Source organism: Ailuropoda melanoleuca, chromosome 10, assembly GCF_002007445.2.
Source record: "Ailuropoda melanoleuca isolate Jingjing chromosome 10, ASM200744v2, whole genome shotgun sequence".
Taxonomy (NCBI): Eukaryota; Metazoa; Chordata; class Mammalia; order Carnivora; family Ursidae; genus Ailuropoda; species Ailuropoda melanoleuca.
The window spans coordinates 12,725,560-12,742,027 of NC_048227.1; the positions used below are offsets into that span (position 1 = coordinate 12,725,560).

The following is a 16,468-nucleotide window of genomic DNA, read 5'->3' on the forward strand; positions in this document are numbered from 1 at the left end:
CGCCCCACCGTTGTGGGCACAGTTGAGCACCGTGGTTCCCCCACATAATTACAGGGTGGTGGGATGCCAGCTTCATATTGACCACACCTTTTTTGTTCTGCAAAGACCAGTTATATTTACACAGTGGCATTTCCTATGATAAGAAATAACGTATTTACTTTGTGACGTCCATTTTTTTCAAACACGTCCATTAATATTGGATACATGTAAAATCAAGTTTTCACTTTATAATAATTTTTAAAAGAGGAAACTATTTCCATAACCATCTGATTTTTCTTTTTTAATCCTCAGAACATTAAACTTGATAGTTTGCATTTATAATGTCATTTCTCCATTGCTTTTACTGACCTCCCTGCCTCTTCCTGCTTTTCTGTACATATTGGCCTTCTTGATAGAAATAGGAATGGTGTGTTTCTAGAACCGTCATCATGGGGGGGGTAGGAGAGCTCGGGTGGGAACGGCTCTCTTCTCATCCAGGTGGATGGCCAGGTGGGAGGGTGGTTCTTCCTGCAGGTACATGCTCTCTTTTGAGGCTGATGGCTGCCAGCCTCTGGGTATCCAGTCAACATGGATCAAGAAAGGAGCTCAGTTTTTGAGCTTTCAGAAGATTGGATCACAACCTGGTAAAGCGAATTTTCTGCGCCTGAAGCAAAGGGATTGTATGTTTGTTTGGTCTTTCTTTCTAGCTGTCCCAACCCCCCAACCAAATTTCTTCCTAATTTTATTCCTACCTTATGTATTTCAAAAAGAGTTACCTGAATATCACGGTTTCTATATTGCTCGGCACCAAAAGGAAGGGACCAGTAATCCCCTCCCCAGTTTCCGGGTCTGTCCTGTGTAGCTGGATGTCTTGAGCCCTATTCTCTGCCTCTCACATCCTATTGGTTTGTGGATTTTACTCAGAACCCCGCAGTTGGTATTTGGTGGGGTCTTCCCATCCAGCCCAGAATTTTCCCTCCTTCTCTGCTGCCAGCCTCCAAGAGAGATCTAAAAGCTCTTGTTCTGTACTGTCGTTAATTTGAATTCAGCATATGTAGCCTGTTATAAAATGCGAGACATCATCATTTGAGCAGGTCAAGCATATTCAGATGAAGACAAATGGTGCTTATTTGATTTCCTTAAAATCAGGAAATGAAAAAAGTGCTCTCTGGAGAAATCATGTTCTGCCTGACTTGGATGATAGACCAATGCATGTCCCCTAGATAAGAACAGGCTCTCGCCTTGCGGTTTTTATCTCTGAAGGACGGCCAGGACTGTCAGCTTGCTGACATGTGCATTAGCCATGTCATTTTAAACAAAGTGACCTATGGAAGGGTGCACTGTGCTGTGACATGGTAATGGGCTGTTGGATGACAGTGAAAGTACACACTGCGAAGGGGGCTGTGGATTATTCTTTTGTTTAACTGACAAGTAGGAGCTTCCTTCTTCCAGCCCCTGGGAGTCTTTGCTCCTTGCAAGAAGGTCCCCTGGTGCCTCAGGCAGCCAGTGTGCTGTGGGTGCCAGAGGTGCATGGACAGCAGTAGGGGCTCTGTGTCCAAGGCGTGTCTGCCGGCTCTGGAGCCTTCTAGGCCACATTCCCACATGGTGGTCTTCAGGTCGTTCTGTCAGGCATCCCGGGCACTGCATGCAGGGAGGGACCGGTACTTCCTGGCTGTTCTAAGAGATCTTTTATAGGTGACGGTTGATCTCACCTTCCAGGCCGCTGGCACTTCTCCAAGGGGATGAACCTTCTTTGGGGTTTCACGTCCAAACGCACATTCTTTCTTGAAAAGGCAGCATGAATTCCCGAAGTGCCCCCGGTCTCCAGCAGTGGTAGAAGGCGATAAGGTTGTCCGGTGTGGCACTGCACGTAGGTGTCTGGATCAGCAGTCTCAACCTTGAATGCACAGCCGTCACCTGGGGGAAGGGGCTGCAAACCTCCTGATGCCTGGGCCTCATCCTAGCCCGGTTACCTCACTTGTCCAGATGATCACCTACCTCTGGTAATTCCTAGAATTACCAGAACTGTCTGTGGTTTTCAGAGCGTTCTGGGGGCCGAGGCATTTCCTACACACTGACAGCATCCCAGCGAGTCCCTCCCCAGGACCCGAATGCCCGAGTCCTTGCTGCCCTGGGTTCCAGCTCTGAGTGCAGAAAGCAGCAAAGCGTCTGAGCAGAGTCATGGCGGTGGGAAAGGAGCCAGGGCCCCACCACTCAGAGTCGGGGATGATTTCAGGGCCACGAAGGAGAGTAGAGAGATGTGTTATAGCAAGCACACGAGACGGGTGATGCCGGCGAGGGGAGAGCGTTCCTCGGACACACGCCCACTCCAGCCCAGCTGCCCCTGTTGCTTTTCCTGTGGCCCGTGGTGGCCCTGCAGGCCCTCCTCCTCGTGGGGAGCTGCTCCACAGCCGCACTCACGTCATCCGTCCCTGCCCTGCCACCCGGTATTCCTCCCGAGGGCTCCCAGCAGGAGCAATCAAGACTGTAATTGCAGTCGTGCCCGCTTGGCTCGGTTACAGTTAAGACTGTCAGGCTTCCCCTTTTGGACTGAGATTGTCTGGTGTTTATCACCAACTCTAACACCACCCTCCCAGACTTCTGCTGCGCGCCGGAGCCTGGGCCCCTGTCAGCCTCCTCTGTGCCAGAGCCTTTTGCCTGGGCCCCCCTCTGAGCCCCACAGCTAACCGGGGGCTGCTTTCATGTGCTGCTTGGAGGATTCGCATTCAAATCTGAATTGCTAATGGTGGAAAAGATGCCACTCAGTGTCCTGGGATCCCTTCAGCAGCCTCACCAGGGATGCTGTTGGAGGCAAAAGTGAGACTTGTAGGGACCCACTGGGATTTCTCTCCGGAAGACCTGTCATTCTCTTACTCCATGGGGATCTGCAGAACTGGCGGGCTAAAATTAGGGTACTGTATTTCACACAGCTGACTGAATTAAGATAAACTCTGCTTTCCTCTGATACGAAGCTGTAATTTATAAAATGATACCCTTACTAATTAATGTGGAAGTGACTGGGAAAGGGGCAAAAAAAGCAGAGCTTTCCATGCATGCAGGAGACGCGCTTGTGCGTGGAAAAGGCCCTGATGAGACACGGAGCAAAGCGCCTCTCAGCCCCCCTCCCAGCCACGCGGACACGCTTTGCCTTAGTGGCAGAGAACCTGGAGGACTTTGGGAAGGTAGGCGTTGGGTGGGGAGCTAGAGAAGTCTGTGAACACTCCGCATGCTTGGTGTGGGAATGTTCTTTCTTGTGCTTAGCGTAAAGAAAGGAGGAAGCCCTTTGCACCTTCATCGCCCAAATGAAGCAATTATTCTAGTCTCCCATTCAAAGTGAATCGGTATCTCGAGAACAAAGAGGCAACGTGCACACTTCCACGTATTTGGCCTAGGTTTTCTCTTGTTTCCTCTCTTCCTCTACCCCTGGCAGCAGCCCATCATACTAAGAAACACTCCCTATTTGGTTATGAAATTAATGTAGAGCTTAAAAGTAGTTCTCTCTCCATCCACCTAGTTCCTGTTTATTGTGTGGCCACAGGATGAAGCTGGTTGGGAGGCATCTTGCCCAGGGGTCAAGCACTTGGGCCTCCAAGTCCGATGGCCCAGGCTCGGCTCTGCTTTACTACTTTGTGGCAGTGGACAAGCCTCAGTGCTCTTATCTGCCAAATGGGATACCAACAGCTCCACCATGGTTCTGTACACATTAAATGAAGGTGCTTGGCTCAGTTCCTGGTCCATAGTAAGTGCTCCTAAATGTTAGCTCTCATGAGTTTTACTCGGGGTGAAGTGAGAGACTCACTTGAGAAATGAGGAAGGCTAGCCTCCTCTTCAGAAGGCTCAAGATCTGCCAGAGAAACTGCCGAGGATGGGAGGGGGGTGTGTGTGTTTGCTTTTTTCACTCAAACCTCAGGCTCGGCCTTCATCGCCTAGGGCGTGTCCTGTTCGAACTAAATGGAAGTGTTGTGAATTTTGGAAGGGTCCCCGTGCAATGATTTTTAAATGCCTTATCCCAAATATCAGGCTTTCCTGTGGGCACAACCTGGAGCCAAGGGCAAGCGGGCTGTCCTGCAGGAATCGGATGGCAATTGGGTAGGTTGTATAGTCCTTGTACCACATGCCTGACTGCGTCAGTTCCCAACACCCATCACAGGAGAGACGGTCCGGTTCACTGCCTCTGGGCTGGGACCAGCGCATCTGTACTTTTTGCAAAGCTTCGGTAGGTAACTTTGATACGCGATTCGTTTTGAGAACCACTGCCTTATCACAAATATCAAGAGAGACATTTACTTTCCCCTTGTTTAATGCTCTTAAAAAGTTGACAGCGCAGAAGACTTGAAAACTATAGAGGCGTTGGTGTGCTGTGCACCCATGTGCTCGTGTGTACAGATACATGGAATACACAGACACACAGTACGCACGCAGTCTCTTCCCAGATGGGAGCCATTCTCCTTTCCCTAATGTAGCTGCCAGCAGGACTCCTGATGGTACTTTCCTCTCTCTGGGCTTTTCACACCCGGAGAAGGTTGCTCGGTTCCTGTGACTTGTTCCCGAGTGCCCGGGACAGCCTGCTAGGACACTGCCAACTGCAAATGCAGTACTCCTGATTTTCTACGTCAGCTCCCTGCTCCCCCCCATGCACATACCTTCTGGTGCATTCTCATTTTTCGATTCGTGCTAAAATGTGTTGCGTTTGATCATTTTGTGTTCACTTGTGTGGGAAGGGGGCAGCTTCTAAGAAAAGCAGCGAGAAAATCAGCGGAGGCTTATGTTGCTAACCCCACACAAACCACATGCCTCACTTGGCTTCTGAAGGGCTCAGAAACTGCTGAGGTGTCAAACTGGAGACCGGGCATGCGGCTTGTGCTTATGGCGGAGGAGTCCCATCCCTTGATTGGCCGCGATTCACACTTGGTCAAGATCGTGCACCCTCAGCAACATTCCAGACGCTCAGAAGGCCCTCATTGTTGCTTGTGGAACCTCAGTCCTCGGTTTCGAAACAAGACCTGTTCTGATCAGGAGACAATGAGAGACGCTGTCCTATTTTGCAGCTAGAAAAGGGACTTTTCTCCTCCCTTCCAATTTCATAGCAGCAAAGCAAACAACCATTGCCTAGGAGAAGAGCAGGGACCCGTGCTCTTATCTTTTTATCCCCAGCACTTAGCATAGCGCCTGGCACAAATTAGGTGGTCAGTAGTGTTCATTGTTTTTGCTAAATGGGCATTTCCTTTCCTGGATATCCATCTCCAAATGGAGGATAAGTGAAATAGGTTTAGAAAACTGATGCCTGGGGCGCCTGGGTGGCAGAGCGGTTAAGCGTCTGCCTTCGGCTCAGGGCGTGATCCCGGCGTTCTGGGATCGAGCCCCACATCAGGCTCCTCTGCTGTGAGCCTGCTTCTTCCTCTCCCACTCCCCCTGCTTGTGTTCCCTCTCTCGCTGGCTGTCTCTNTTTTAAAAAAAAAAAAAAAGAAAAAAAAAAAAAGAAAACTGATGCCTGAGCTTGAGTGTGCTTTGTATCAATCCCGGGGTTTAATTCCCAGACTCCAGCAAATAGGTGCTCTCTTCTTCAGCTTTCTGGATTTCCTTTACAATTTTATTTTCTCATAAGATACTTCCAAGCCGTTTATAAATTTGCTAACTTATTTGAGCAGTTTCTACAATTTTTGGCTAAGTTTCAAGAGCTTTCCATTTTGGATGCCTGATTTCCAAAATGCCTGTCCACCCAGCCTCTTCTTGCCCCTCCGAGCTTTTTTTTGTCTAGGTCAAAATGACTTTTTATTGTTCTTTGAACATCATCATATTTCCAACTGATTTACTTCCACTGTCTCCATCTAGAATTCCTATTCAGACCATCCTTGGATTAAATTTCTACTGTAGATTATTTTAAATCCTAACTCTCATTAAGTTATTCTCTATTTCATATCATAGAGTTCTCATGCCAATCCAAAAATCGCTTCCCTGATAATGAACGTGTATGTAGCATATCTGTCCATTACTACCATGCCATACACCTGAAAAAGAGAGGTTATAAATATACAGGTTTTTTGATTAAATAAAAATCAATAAAAGGAATACTCGAGTTATTAGAAATTTGACAGACGTCTTTAGCTAAACTCTTGAAGAGTGAGAAGAAAGAACAGGTTCTAGATGTTCCGTTGTTTATCTTGGGTGGGTTTTGGAGGATACTCAGAAGACCTACTTTCTTATTTCACACTAATGAGCTGTGGGGTCTTGGGCAAGTTACCTAATGGTGCTGAGCCTTGGTTTTGCCATCTGTAAGATGGAGCTGGATTCAGTGTTCTAACACTGAATATCCTGATTTCCTATGTAGCTATTTTCCTAGGCCCCAACAACATGGCAGACCCGAAGGGAAATTAATACGTGCTTGTATTTTCTCTTGGCCAGCGTAGAAAGAATATTATATAAGGATTGTCTCCATTCTTTCTTCTCTTTCTAATTCCCAAGAAGGGATAAACATAGTGGGTAGGTTGTGGCATATCTGTGTTGACTCTTTCAAGTAACTGAGGGAAACTTACGTATGGGCCTAATGTCTGAACAAGGTCATTACCTGTTTGTTGGTTCATTCATGCAGTCATTCATATCCACTGTTTTTGTTTTTTTTTTCCAAGTATCTACCAGTGAACTAACGTGGACGTTGTCGCTGCCTGGCTCTGTTAGGTGTGTCTTTGTGCACCTGTGGAGAGGGAACAGTGCAATTAGTTTAATCTCTGTTCCTCAGTTGCCCTAACTGTTGAGGAGAGCATGGGAACTAGTGAAGAGCTAGCTTACGTAATATGTTTTAAGAACTCAATTGATTGGTAATGTGTATTATTTAGCCTGTGAAAGGAATTCTTCTGGGGATTCTGGAAAACACCTGGGGTTGAGTTCACTATTCTACAACCCCAGAGCAAAAGTCATCTGCTTTCTCTTAGAATGAACCATTGGCTTTTTTACAGCTGACCTGCAGGGAAGGTTACATGGCCAAGGAAGAGGTAGGTGGAGGCGATGGCTTTCATCCTCATGAAATTGACCATGAGCCCTGAGCCAGCTGAATAGCAGGAAGCTCATAAGCAGAGGCATGTGTACTACTGATGCCTTTAACAACATGTTTTATGTACGTGGCTTTTCAAAGGTATAACCTGGGTTGGGTTGCTTTTTGATTGTCAGAAGAGTCTTACTCTGTATTCGAGCCCGAGAGTGTTCTGTCCCCAGTAAAGATGTACGAATTTCTTTTTAGTCATGCACATGTGTATTTGTGTATGTGGTTACCTTGGTTAACCCCCCCTTGGCAACTTCTGGTTGGTAATATAGTTAACAGTTCATTGCTCCCTATAATGTTGCCCTTTTAGGTGTAATAAAGATAGCAAAATCTCTGTATTAGGCTGTATTCATAATTAGCCAAATGTTATCCTTTCAGAAGTCCCAAAATTCAGTGGATTAATGTAATTACCTTTCTTCCTCCTTTTGTTCTTCTTTTTTTAATCAAAGCTACAGCTAGGATGGTCAAATTGCCCACCTTGTTATGTCATAGAGCTTCTTCCTTATTTCTTGGTCTAAAAATGCAGATTCTATTCATTTCTTGGGAGCTGTAAACCAATGAGATTAGGGTTAATAATAACTAAATAAGAAGATATGCCACTTCACAATGGAGAGAACATTTTACTATTCAGAACGCTTTTACAAATATCTTGTATGCCCTGTTGAAATCTTTATTGTGGGGATCTGTATGTATCTTCATATGCAACACTGTTGATCATCTGCAATGTGCCAAACTCAGTGACAGACCCGTTCAAGGACCTTATCTTCCCAAATACACGTCATCATTTTACAAATAAAGAAAATGAAACTGAAGAGGAAGTTAAGTGATGGAGCTGAGATTTGAACCATGTCTTAAGATTCCAGGATCTGGGCTCTTTTTCCCATAACATGCTGCTTCCCTGTATGTCAGGGTGAGTTGGGATATGCCCAGAAGTGCCACCTGAACCCTTGCTGTATCTTCCTCCCTGTGCCTCACCCTCCTTCTGCTAGAAGAGACGAGTCTATGTCTTAACTATTCACCCACAACGCTGCTAGCTTCTAAAAATTCAAACATGGCAGTTGCTCAGTAAATATTGAATAAATACAGTTGGGGTTCGCTGACAACTCAGATATACAAGGTCTTCTGAAATGTGAGTTTTTAAATTTAACCTGGCAAGCAGTTGTCCAAGGTGAGAAGGGAAGTCTACACAGTATATGGTTTGACTCTTAGAGGTGAGTGGCAAAATCAGCCTGGGGGCCACCGTGAGTCATCAGGGAGCTTTACCAACAGCAGACTAAGCACCAACTATTGCTCAAGGAACTCAGTCTTCTTTAGTGCATATCTGTGTGTAAACCTTTCATATCTTATTAAACCGTATGCTCCTGGCAAGTACCCCACACCTAGCGTGTGCTTGACACTTAGTAGGTGCCCTCTAAATATTAGTGTTCTACCTGAAGATGCTCTGTTGGTGATCAGAGTCCCAGAAAAGGGGAAAAGGACTTGCCACAGTTGCCCAGGCAGTGTGGGGAAGCACGGGGCCTGAATGGAGGCTCGTGGCTTGGCTTTTGGTCCAGAGCCTCTTGAATCTCCTGGGGTCTCTCCAGGCTTTTCTTCCTGTGACCAGCACATAGGAGAAGGGTCTGTGATACCAACACAGCTCCTGAGCTGTACCCCTCAAGGCAGTTTCACTCTGTGCTGTCATCTGCCATCCCAAGAACTCCTTATCCATCCCCAGACACTGACTCCCCCCTTTGCAGAGGGTCTTGGGGTTCATCAAGGCCACGGGATCTCTCCTTTTCTGCAGCAAGTGCTGCGTGGGGCGTTCTTGCAGCCCGAATGGTAGTAAATATCGGAAGCAGCCATGTCCGTGTTAAAGATTATGTATTTGCCACTAAGGGGAGAATATAGTGTTTATCGGCTGGAGTGCGTGCCGGCTGAGCTGATTACGGCACAGCACTCTGTCAGCCAATGATTTGTCCTGTCCTTTATCATCTGTGTCACTCAGCAGTGTGCTGGTGAAGGGAACGGATCACCCCCTTCCCTTTTTTTGTACCCATTTCGTGTAGAAAATTTGTATTTACTTTGGGAGTGTAATTTGTTCCTCATGGATAATGTGACCCTGAGCGGAGCTGGATCATGGGTTAGTTGAAGTGATATTTTCCGCTAATGGTAGTCGTACATCATTGCTGTCAGCTCGGGTTAGGAGGCAAGCACATTACAGCTCCATTTTACCTCTGCAGGCATCTGGGATTATTTGCCATAACCGAGTATGACATGACCGCACTACAGAGTGCATTAAAATTTTACTGGCTTCTCAGGCAAGTTCCCCAGCTCCAGTGTGTGCTTCTGGCAGGCGTCTGATGGGGAGCCCAAGGGCCCTGACTTCCTGCACAGAGGTGCTGCAGGGGGGTGGCCTAAGCAGGGGCTGTTCTCCTCTTGCTCTGAGAAGGAAGCCAGCGAAAGAATTTATGGGGAGGCAGCCTGCAGGTGTGTGTGTCCCTGGACATCCCAGACTGGCGGGTGACTGGCTGCTTTCTGCATATTAAAGTGTGCTCTCTTCTTGATGCTTAACCCTCCGAGGTGGATGGGGGCAGGAGAGCCAGGGGAAGCCCCAGTCCCTACCAGACCTTGGGTTGGTTTTATTGTTCCTGTCTGTCTGTGGTCAGACAAAGGGAGGGAAGCATGGGTCCTCGGTGTGGCAGAATCTATATCCATCCATGTGGCGGGACTGAGCCTGATAGTCTCATAAACCCTCTTAGAAATGTTTGTCAGGATATCTTACACATTATCACCCAATGAAGTATGGGCGTGATTACCCTATCTGACGTGAAACTGAGGTTCAAACATGTTAAGAAACTTACCTAATGTCCTAATGATGGCAGAGGTAGGATTCCTGACCTCTTATCCAACTCTCCCTGACTTCATGTCCTGTAGTGTTCCATGCCACGTAGAGATCATTAACAAGGACTATATAAATAGTGTTTATATGTGCTTTACATATTTTGACTTGTTTAACCCACACTGTGACCCTAACAGGTAGGTGCTGATACTATCACCAGTTTACAGAGGAAGAAACTGAGTCACGGAGAGCTCATGTAACACGCCCGGAGTCAATAACCGGCTAGTGGCAGAGCCAGGTTCCAAACCCAAGTCTCTTGGCTCCGGAGGCAGCACTCTGAGCCACGGAGCTGGGCTCCCCCTCATTGCCATGTTCCAGTAAGCCTGAGGACTGATAGGAAAAGGCCATGGAGAATACAAACGTGTTAGAAATAAAAGGAAATGTTCAAAGAGTATTTTATCACTTTCAATTGTAATTCTAACATCCAACAAAATATTGCTCAAAAAAGATGCTATGTGATGAGCTTTAATTAAGTAATAAGTCCCATTTGCAGGTAGAACATTACTTGCATGCAAATGGTGTTCGGAGGTACTTGAAAGGCGTTGATTTTGTTCGGTTAAGTGTAAGCAGCCACTCTGGCAGAACGCGCCATCCTTTCATATTGCTTACCATCGTTATTCTTATTGGAAAGGCTATTATAAACATCTAGCGAATCATGTTCTTTAAAAAGGACAATTTAAGATTGTCTCCCAATAAAACAGGTCGGGGCCTATCCTGTCAGAGTGAAATCATGGCAGTTCCATCCCGGCAGATCCTGAGTACCGAGCCCTTGAATGATCACATGGGCCTGCAGCATGGACATTGCCTTTTGTTCTCCACTTCTCCAGCCCCGTCATCTCTCTCTCTCTCCCCCAAGCCTAAGATTCTACCTCTCCTACACAGAACGGACAAGCTCACCTCCCCTTGGCGTTGTAGGTAGCAGTGTCATAAATTCATGAACATATTCAATAAGCCACACACGAAATGAGCTATACCTGTACCCTCAGGGCAAGTGTGTAAATGCCACGTCCGAAGATCCCCAGATCGCCATGGCTTTTCTCATGGAGAAATTCGAAATTAAGTTAGCGCACAAGAGATGACACTCCCTGGCCTCTCACGCTCCTCCTTGGGCTCCGAGGAACACACATTGATCTGCCCCCACGAGATTGCAGTAGGTCCAGGGGACTGACCTGACTTACTCCTCTGGCCTTAGATCCAATCACTCAAGTAGTAAAGGACAAAAACAAAAGTATTGATCCGGTCGTTGAAAAGTAATTATCGCTCTCAGATGGTCTATTTAGAATGCAGCAATAATTTTAAATAATGTATTCCCCAGAGACAGCGTGACAACATATGTGCATCATTTACGTCACTTAAGTAGAGTCACACTTGCTCTCTCACCCCCGCCTGAACTTACAACGATGTACAGGAAGGCCCGCTTGAAGAAGAGTAGGCATTGAAAAAATCGGCATTTACCCACAAATCGATTACAGAGTGGTGGTTCATTGTATAAAGGCATTCGTCAACCTTTTGTAGCCAGATAAAATACGTGCTCTCCACATCCATAAACACATGCTTAGAATAGAACTACAGGGGACTTTATGAAGTCTTTGGGTCATTTTAACACTCTTAAAGTTTTAGCAGCTTTGGCTATATTTATGTTTAGCAGGGTTTTGTTTTGTGTTTATAAGATTCTTCTTTTGTTTCAAATAACAGAAATTAAATTCAAACTAACAAGTAAGGAAATGTGTTTGTGGAATTCAAGTAAGTGTTGCAATGACTAAACCGTTGGATTGGCAGAGATATGAACTGTATTTCAGAAGTACAGACCAGAATATTAAGTGCCCTCCATGTCTTGTCTCTACTTTGTGCCTGTCTACTTCATTTTCATTGTTTCTGAGACTTGGTGTCTCCCTTTGGCCGAAATCATGACCCATCCTCCTGAGCATTATGCCGTTTAGCCTCAGCCAGTGGAAGAGACTGCCTGGCCTTTTCCACTGCAGCTACGAAAATCTAAAGAAAGGACTCTGACCGGCTCAGCCTGGGTTAGGTTCTGGGTTCTGTTCTCCAGAGGGGACTGTGGAAAGACTGGGCCGTGTTGTCCGTAAGCGCTGTTCTGGAGGTGACCTGTATGGTGTTGGAGTGGGTGGAGGCACCAGAAAGGTGAGAGTGGAACAGACAACAGCATGTCCACTAAGCATCACCTCACCTTCCTGCCATGTGGGCCAGGCCCTCAAAGGCACTTCTTGCCAGAGGTCCCAGCTGCCTTGATCATCTAAAGCTAGCACTTTATAGTGATCACAGGGTCTCAAATATGAGCACATATAATGTGTATAATAATTATATATTATAATTATATAGAATAGTTGCCTAAATATGTATAGAGTCACCTTAAGTGCATTCACAGATTTGTTCTATCTTGCTGAAATTAAGCTGTTAGAAGTTACAGAAGGGCACCAGATTTTATAGAGTGAGGGAGGATTCACAGGTACGTGTATTCAGAGTAGTCCAGAATTTATTAATACTTTTAATATAGTGGATGATGTGTTAATCCCCAAGTATGAAACAGTCACCTTGGGGCACCTGGGTGTCTCAGTCAGTTGAGTGTAGGACTCCTGATTTTGGCTCAGGTCATGATCTCAGTGTCATGAGATTAAGCCCCGCACTGGGCTCCATCCTGGGCATGGAACCTGCTTAAGATTATCTCTCTCCCTCTGCCCCCCCCCCCCCAATTAAAAAAAAAAAAAAAAGACAGTCCCTTTGAGAGATACAAGGATCCAAGTCACCAGGATATCAATTAGTCCATTACTTGTCTAGGGTACCAGGTGTAACTTATTTGTCCAAAGGAATCATGGGCGTCCTGGAATACCTCATTTGTGTCCAGGGCCATACTTCTTAAACTGTCACAGCCTCGCTGAGATGGTTTTCCTGAGACTAGAAGTTAATAAGCTCAGTCACAGCCACTTTCGCCCCTGGTTTATTCCACAGCCTTGGCCCTCACTCTGTGCTGAGGCAAGCACCATCCCGGGAACTGGGGTAGAGAGTTGACAAAGATAGAACAACTCTTCAGAGAGAGAAGGTCTGATTGCAAGGAAAGCTAAGGTCCCTTGATGAATTACAAGATCCCCCAGAGTGTATGCTGAAGAATGGCATGGTGTCGGACTGCAGACAACCAAACCGTACTGTCTAGGAGAGTAGATCTGACTGAAACACATGGATGTGGAGGCCTGCTAGGGAGCAAGGATGGTGAGGATCACAGGCCAATGGGATATTGTTTGCAAAAAAGCAAAGAACTGTGAAGTATGTGCTGATATAGATAAGTCATATCATATAGACAGGCCTGGATGGCAAGCTAAGAGTTTAGACTTGATCCAGACAGGAGCCCACTGAGTACTTTTTGCAGGTGAAAGATACATCCAGTTTGATTTTCTGGAAGAGAATTCTGGCAGTGGTGTGAAGGGTAGGAAGGTCAGATGACCAAAGAGAAAGTTGTCCTACTAGTTGAGGTGATAGGGGTCTCAACTAAAGTAATGGGAAAGGCAGGAGTTAGATTTGGAGGCCTTTCTGAAGTAGAATGACCGTGGTTTGGTGACCACCAGCATGTGGGGTTGAGGGAGGAGTCATGGATGATTGGTTTCAAGGACATCCGATGGGGTGGGTATGGGAGCTGCCGTCAGTTGGGCACTGAGAGTGAGGGATCCAGGAAACGTGAGTTCACAGAGGGGTTGAGGGACCCTCTGCTGGGTGAAGTCAGAAGGCTCCAACACTGTTGGAGCAGGAACGATCAGAACTGTAGGTCAGCGTCTGGAAGACCAGGAGCCCGTGGAGTGGTGGAGACATTTGGAGCTGTGGGCATGAGTGGGAGCCCAGCCAGAATGCTGCAATTGTGTCTGCATCTAATTTAGGAATAAATATACATGGGGACTATAACCTTTAAGAACAAAATAGCCATATATTAATCATAGCATCTGATGTTTGTGCAGCTTTTTTTTAAATAATATTCAGAATGACTTCCTTTATTTTTAGTGATGGCAAAAAATAATAAAAGGTGCCATAATGACCCTTTGTCAGTGTACATCTGGGTTGTGTTAAGTGTGTGCGGTTGTTGCACGGCCCATGTAGCTTTTTTATACTAAATGAGTGAAAGCGCCATACATTTAGCTGCTCTGAACCTCGTAACAAACACCCCCAGATAAAGGAATATTTCCTCTCCATTTCACAAGTGAGGAGCTTGAAGCAGGGAATGAACTGAGACCGAAGGTTAATGCTTTGGTGACAATTCCCCCATGCTTCTGTGGTCAGTGTTGAAGTCACACCACGCCATCCTTGGTGACACTGTTTTAGTGTCTCGCTTCCAGTGGACCCAGCAGTCACTCACTTACATCCTAAGGTTTCAGAGAAAAACGGAGCAGAATCAGCCGGGGAACAAAGCTTCCACGCCGCTGGTCTGTGGCCAGGAGGGAGCTGATTCACCTTCCTTGAACATGCAGGGCTACCGGCCCGAAAGACTGGTGGGGTCCGCAACTGTCTCCGCATGGGCAGCTCCTCGGGGCCTGGCTGGCCATGGCCTGGCATCCCTGGAAGGGCCCCTAGAGACTAGAGGTCCGACCCCACAGCTGCCAAAAAGAAGGACAGAGGAGCAAATCAGGGATGCCGGCGGAAGCAGCCGTCTGCTCTGGGCTGCTGTGAGGGTTGAGGCTACTGGCAGGGAGTAAGGTAGGGGGCTGCTTCTGTTAGCTTTAAAATAAAGAAAGGAAGACAAATACAGGCGGCACCATCTCACCCCTTTTCCCCTTCACATTCACCTCCCTCAGAAACCTGAAAGGGGGTGGTGTAAAGAGAAGGGAGCTGGATTTCCCACCATTCTCCTCGTTCCTCGACTTGAAAGTGAAATGGTCGGCCTCTAAAAAGCTCAACCAGACTCCACACCTGCTGGGAACCTGGTCCTCCGATGTCTCCTCTACGCGTGCTAAAGAGTTGCTCTGCAGAGACGAAGCTGCCCCCGGGGGAGCAGAGCAGGGGTGGGCTCTGAGTTCAGGACTCCAAGGCACTAACACACTGAGCCACCTGGACTTTCAAGACCAGCTTTCAAACAGGCAGGTCACGGCTTATTGGGCAGGTACTCAGAGTCCCCGAGGGCCCACGTGAGGTAGCAGTTGCCACCATAGCTGAAATCCAACACGAAGATAGTCCTTTAAGCGAGCATGTGGTATTTGGAAGGGTTTCGTTGTTGCTTTTTTTTTTTTTTAATTTTTTCTATTTTGAAATAATTTTAGACTTAAAATAGCACAGGAAGCTCCCACATACCCTTCACCCAGCTTTTCCCTGACGTGGTATCTTCTAAAACCTTACTGCAGATACCTAACCAGGAAATTAACCTTCATATCCTACTGTTAGCTGAGCCTACAGACCTTATTCAGTGTTGACCTGTTTCCCCAGTTATGCCCTTTATTCAAGAATCCAAGGAGGGAACTTTGTGGACTGTCAGTCCTGCAATTTGGGTTTGTCTGATGTTTCTCCTGATTAGGTTGAGGTTATACCGTCTTGGCAGGAGTACCGTGGAAGTGATGGGCCCTTCTTGGTGTGTCACGTTAGGGGGCCCATGAGGCCTCCCTCCTGCTGATGGCAGCTTGGACCCTCAGTTAACGTGATGTCTGCCAGGTTTCACACTGTAAAGGTCCTGGTTTCTCTTTTCAAAGTAATAAGGATCTTTGGGGATACTTTGAGACTTACACGAATATCTGTTTCGCATCATATTTGTACCCACTAACTGTAGCGCTCATCGATGGTTTTTGGCCAGAGTAAATATGCTGCGGTCTTTGCCTCATGGCAAGACATGTGCTTTTAAACTGGCCAGGGCATTCTGTATCTGGCTGAGCTTTGCGTGATAGCTAGCCTCTGGTAGAAAGTGCATGAACTGTGCAGTCTGACAGGCCAAGCCACAGCTCCAGGAGGTTTGGTCCTACAGTGCTCTCTGGGTGTCAGACCACGGGAGGTCAGAGGTCACAAAGCTTTGGGTGTAGGAGATGCCTAGAAAGATAAGGTAGTGAGACCACATTCCAGCTGTATCCAGACAGTGTTGTGTGACTCTGACCAGGACCTTGGGCACTTTACCTAATGCCTCTGAGCCGCTGCTGTTTTGTTTTTTTGTCTAGATACAGACAATCTAGAATGATAGGGCCTACAATAAATAGTAAATTTCTAATTTCAGTCCCCTCCACATGGTTACCCCTGCTGGCTCTCTACTACTGCTTTCCACCCTTCACTACCCCCACAGCCCCCAAATCCTAACACACATAAGCTGATTGATTGATTACAACCAAGTCAGCTTGCCAGAGGCAGACTTCTTGGGAAATAGGACCCAAAATAGGTATGTCTTAAAGAGGTCGAAGAAGATCAGAGAACAATGAAAGCACGGCCATGTCATTGGTCAGTGAAATCTGGGAACAAGTCCCTGTGGAGAGAGAATCAGCAGGAATCACTAAGCTTTGAAGGAACAGGAGACGCCCAGAAGAGGATAGGCGATGATGGGGAAGACGGGCTTTATCATCTCTAAGTAATTTTCTCCCAAGTTCCCTCTCTACCTAAGCTCTGGT

The 16,468-nt window shown here is 46.8% G+C and overlaps 1 protein-coding gene across 1 annotated transcript in view; it reads left to right on the forward strand.

Annotated features, from left to right (window-relative positions):
- AUTS2 (activator of transcription and developmental regulator AUTS2) overlaps positions 1 to 16,468 on the forward strand; it is a 1,158,739-nt gene that overhangs the window by 826,805 nt on the left and 315,466 nt on the right.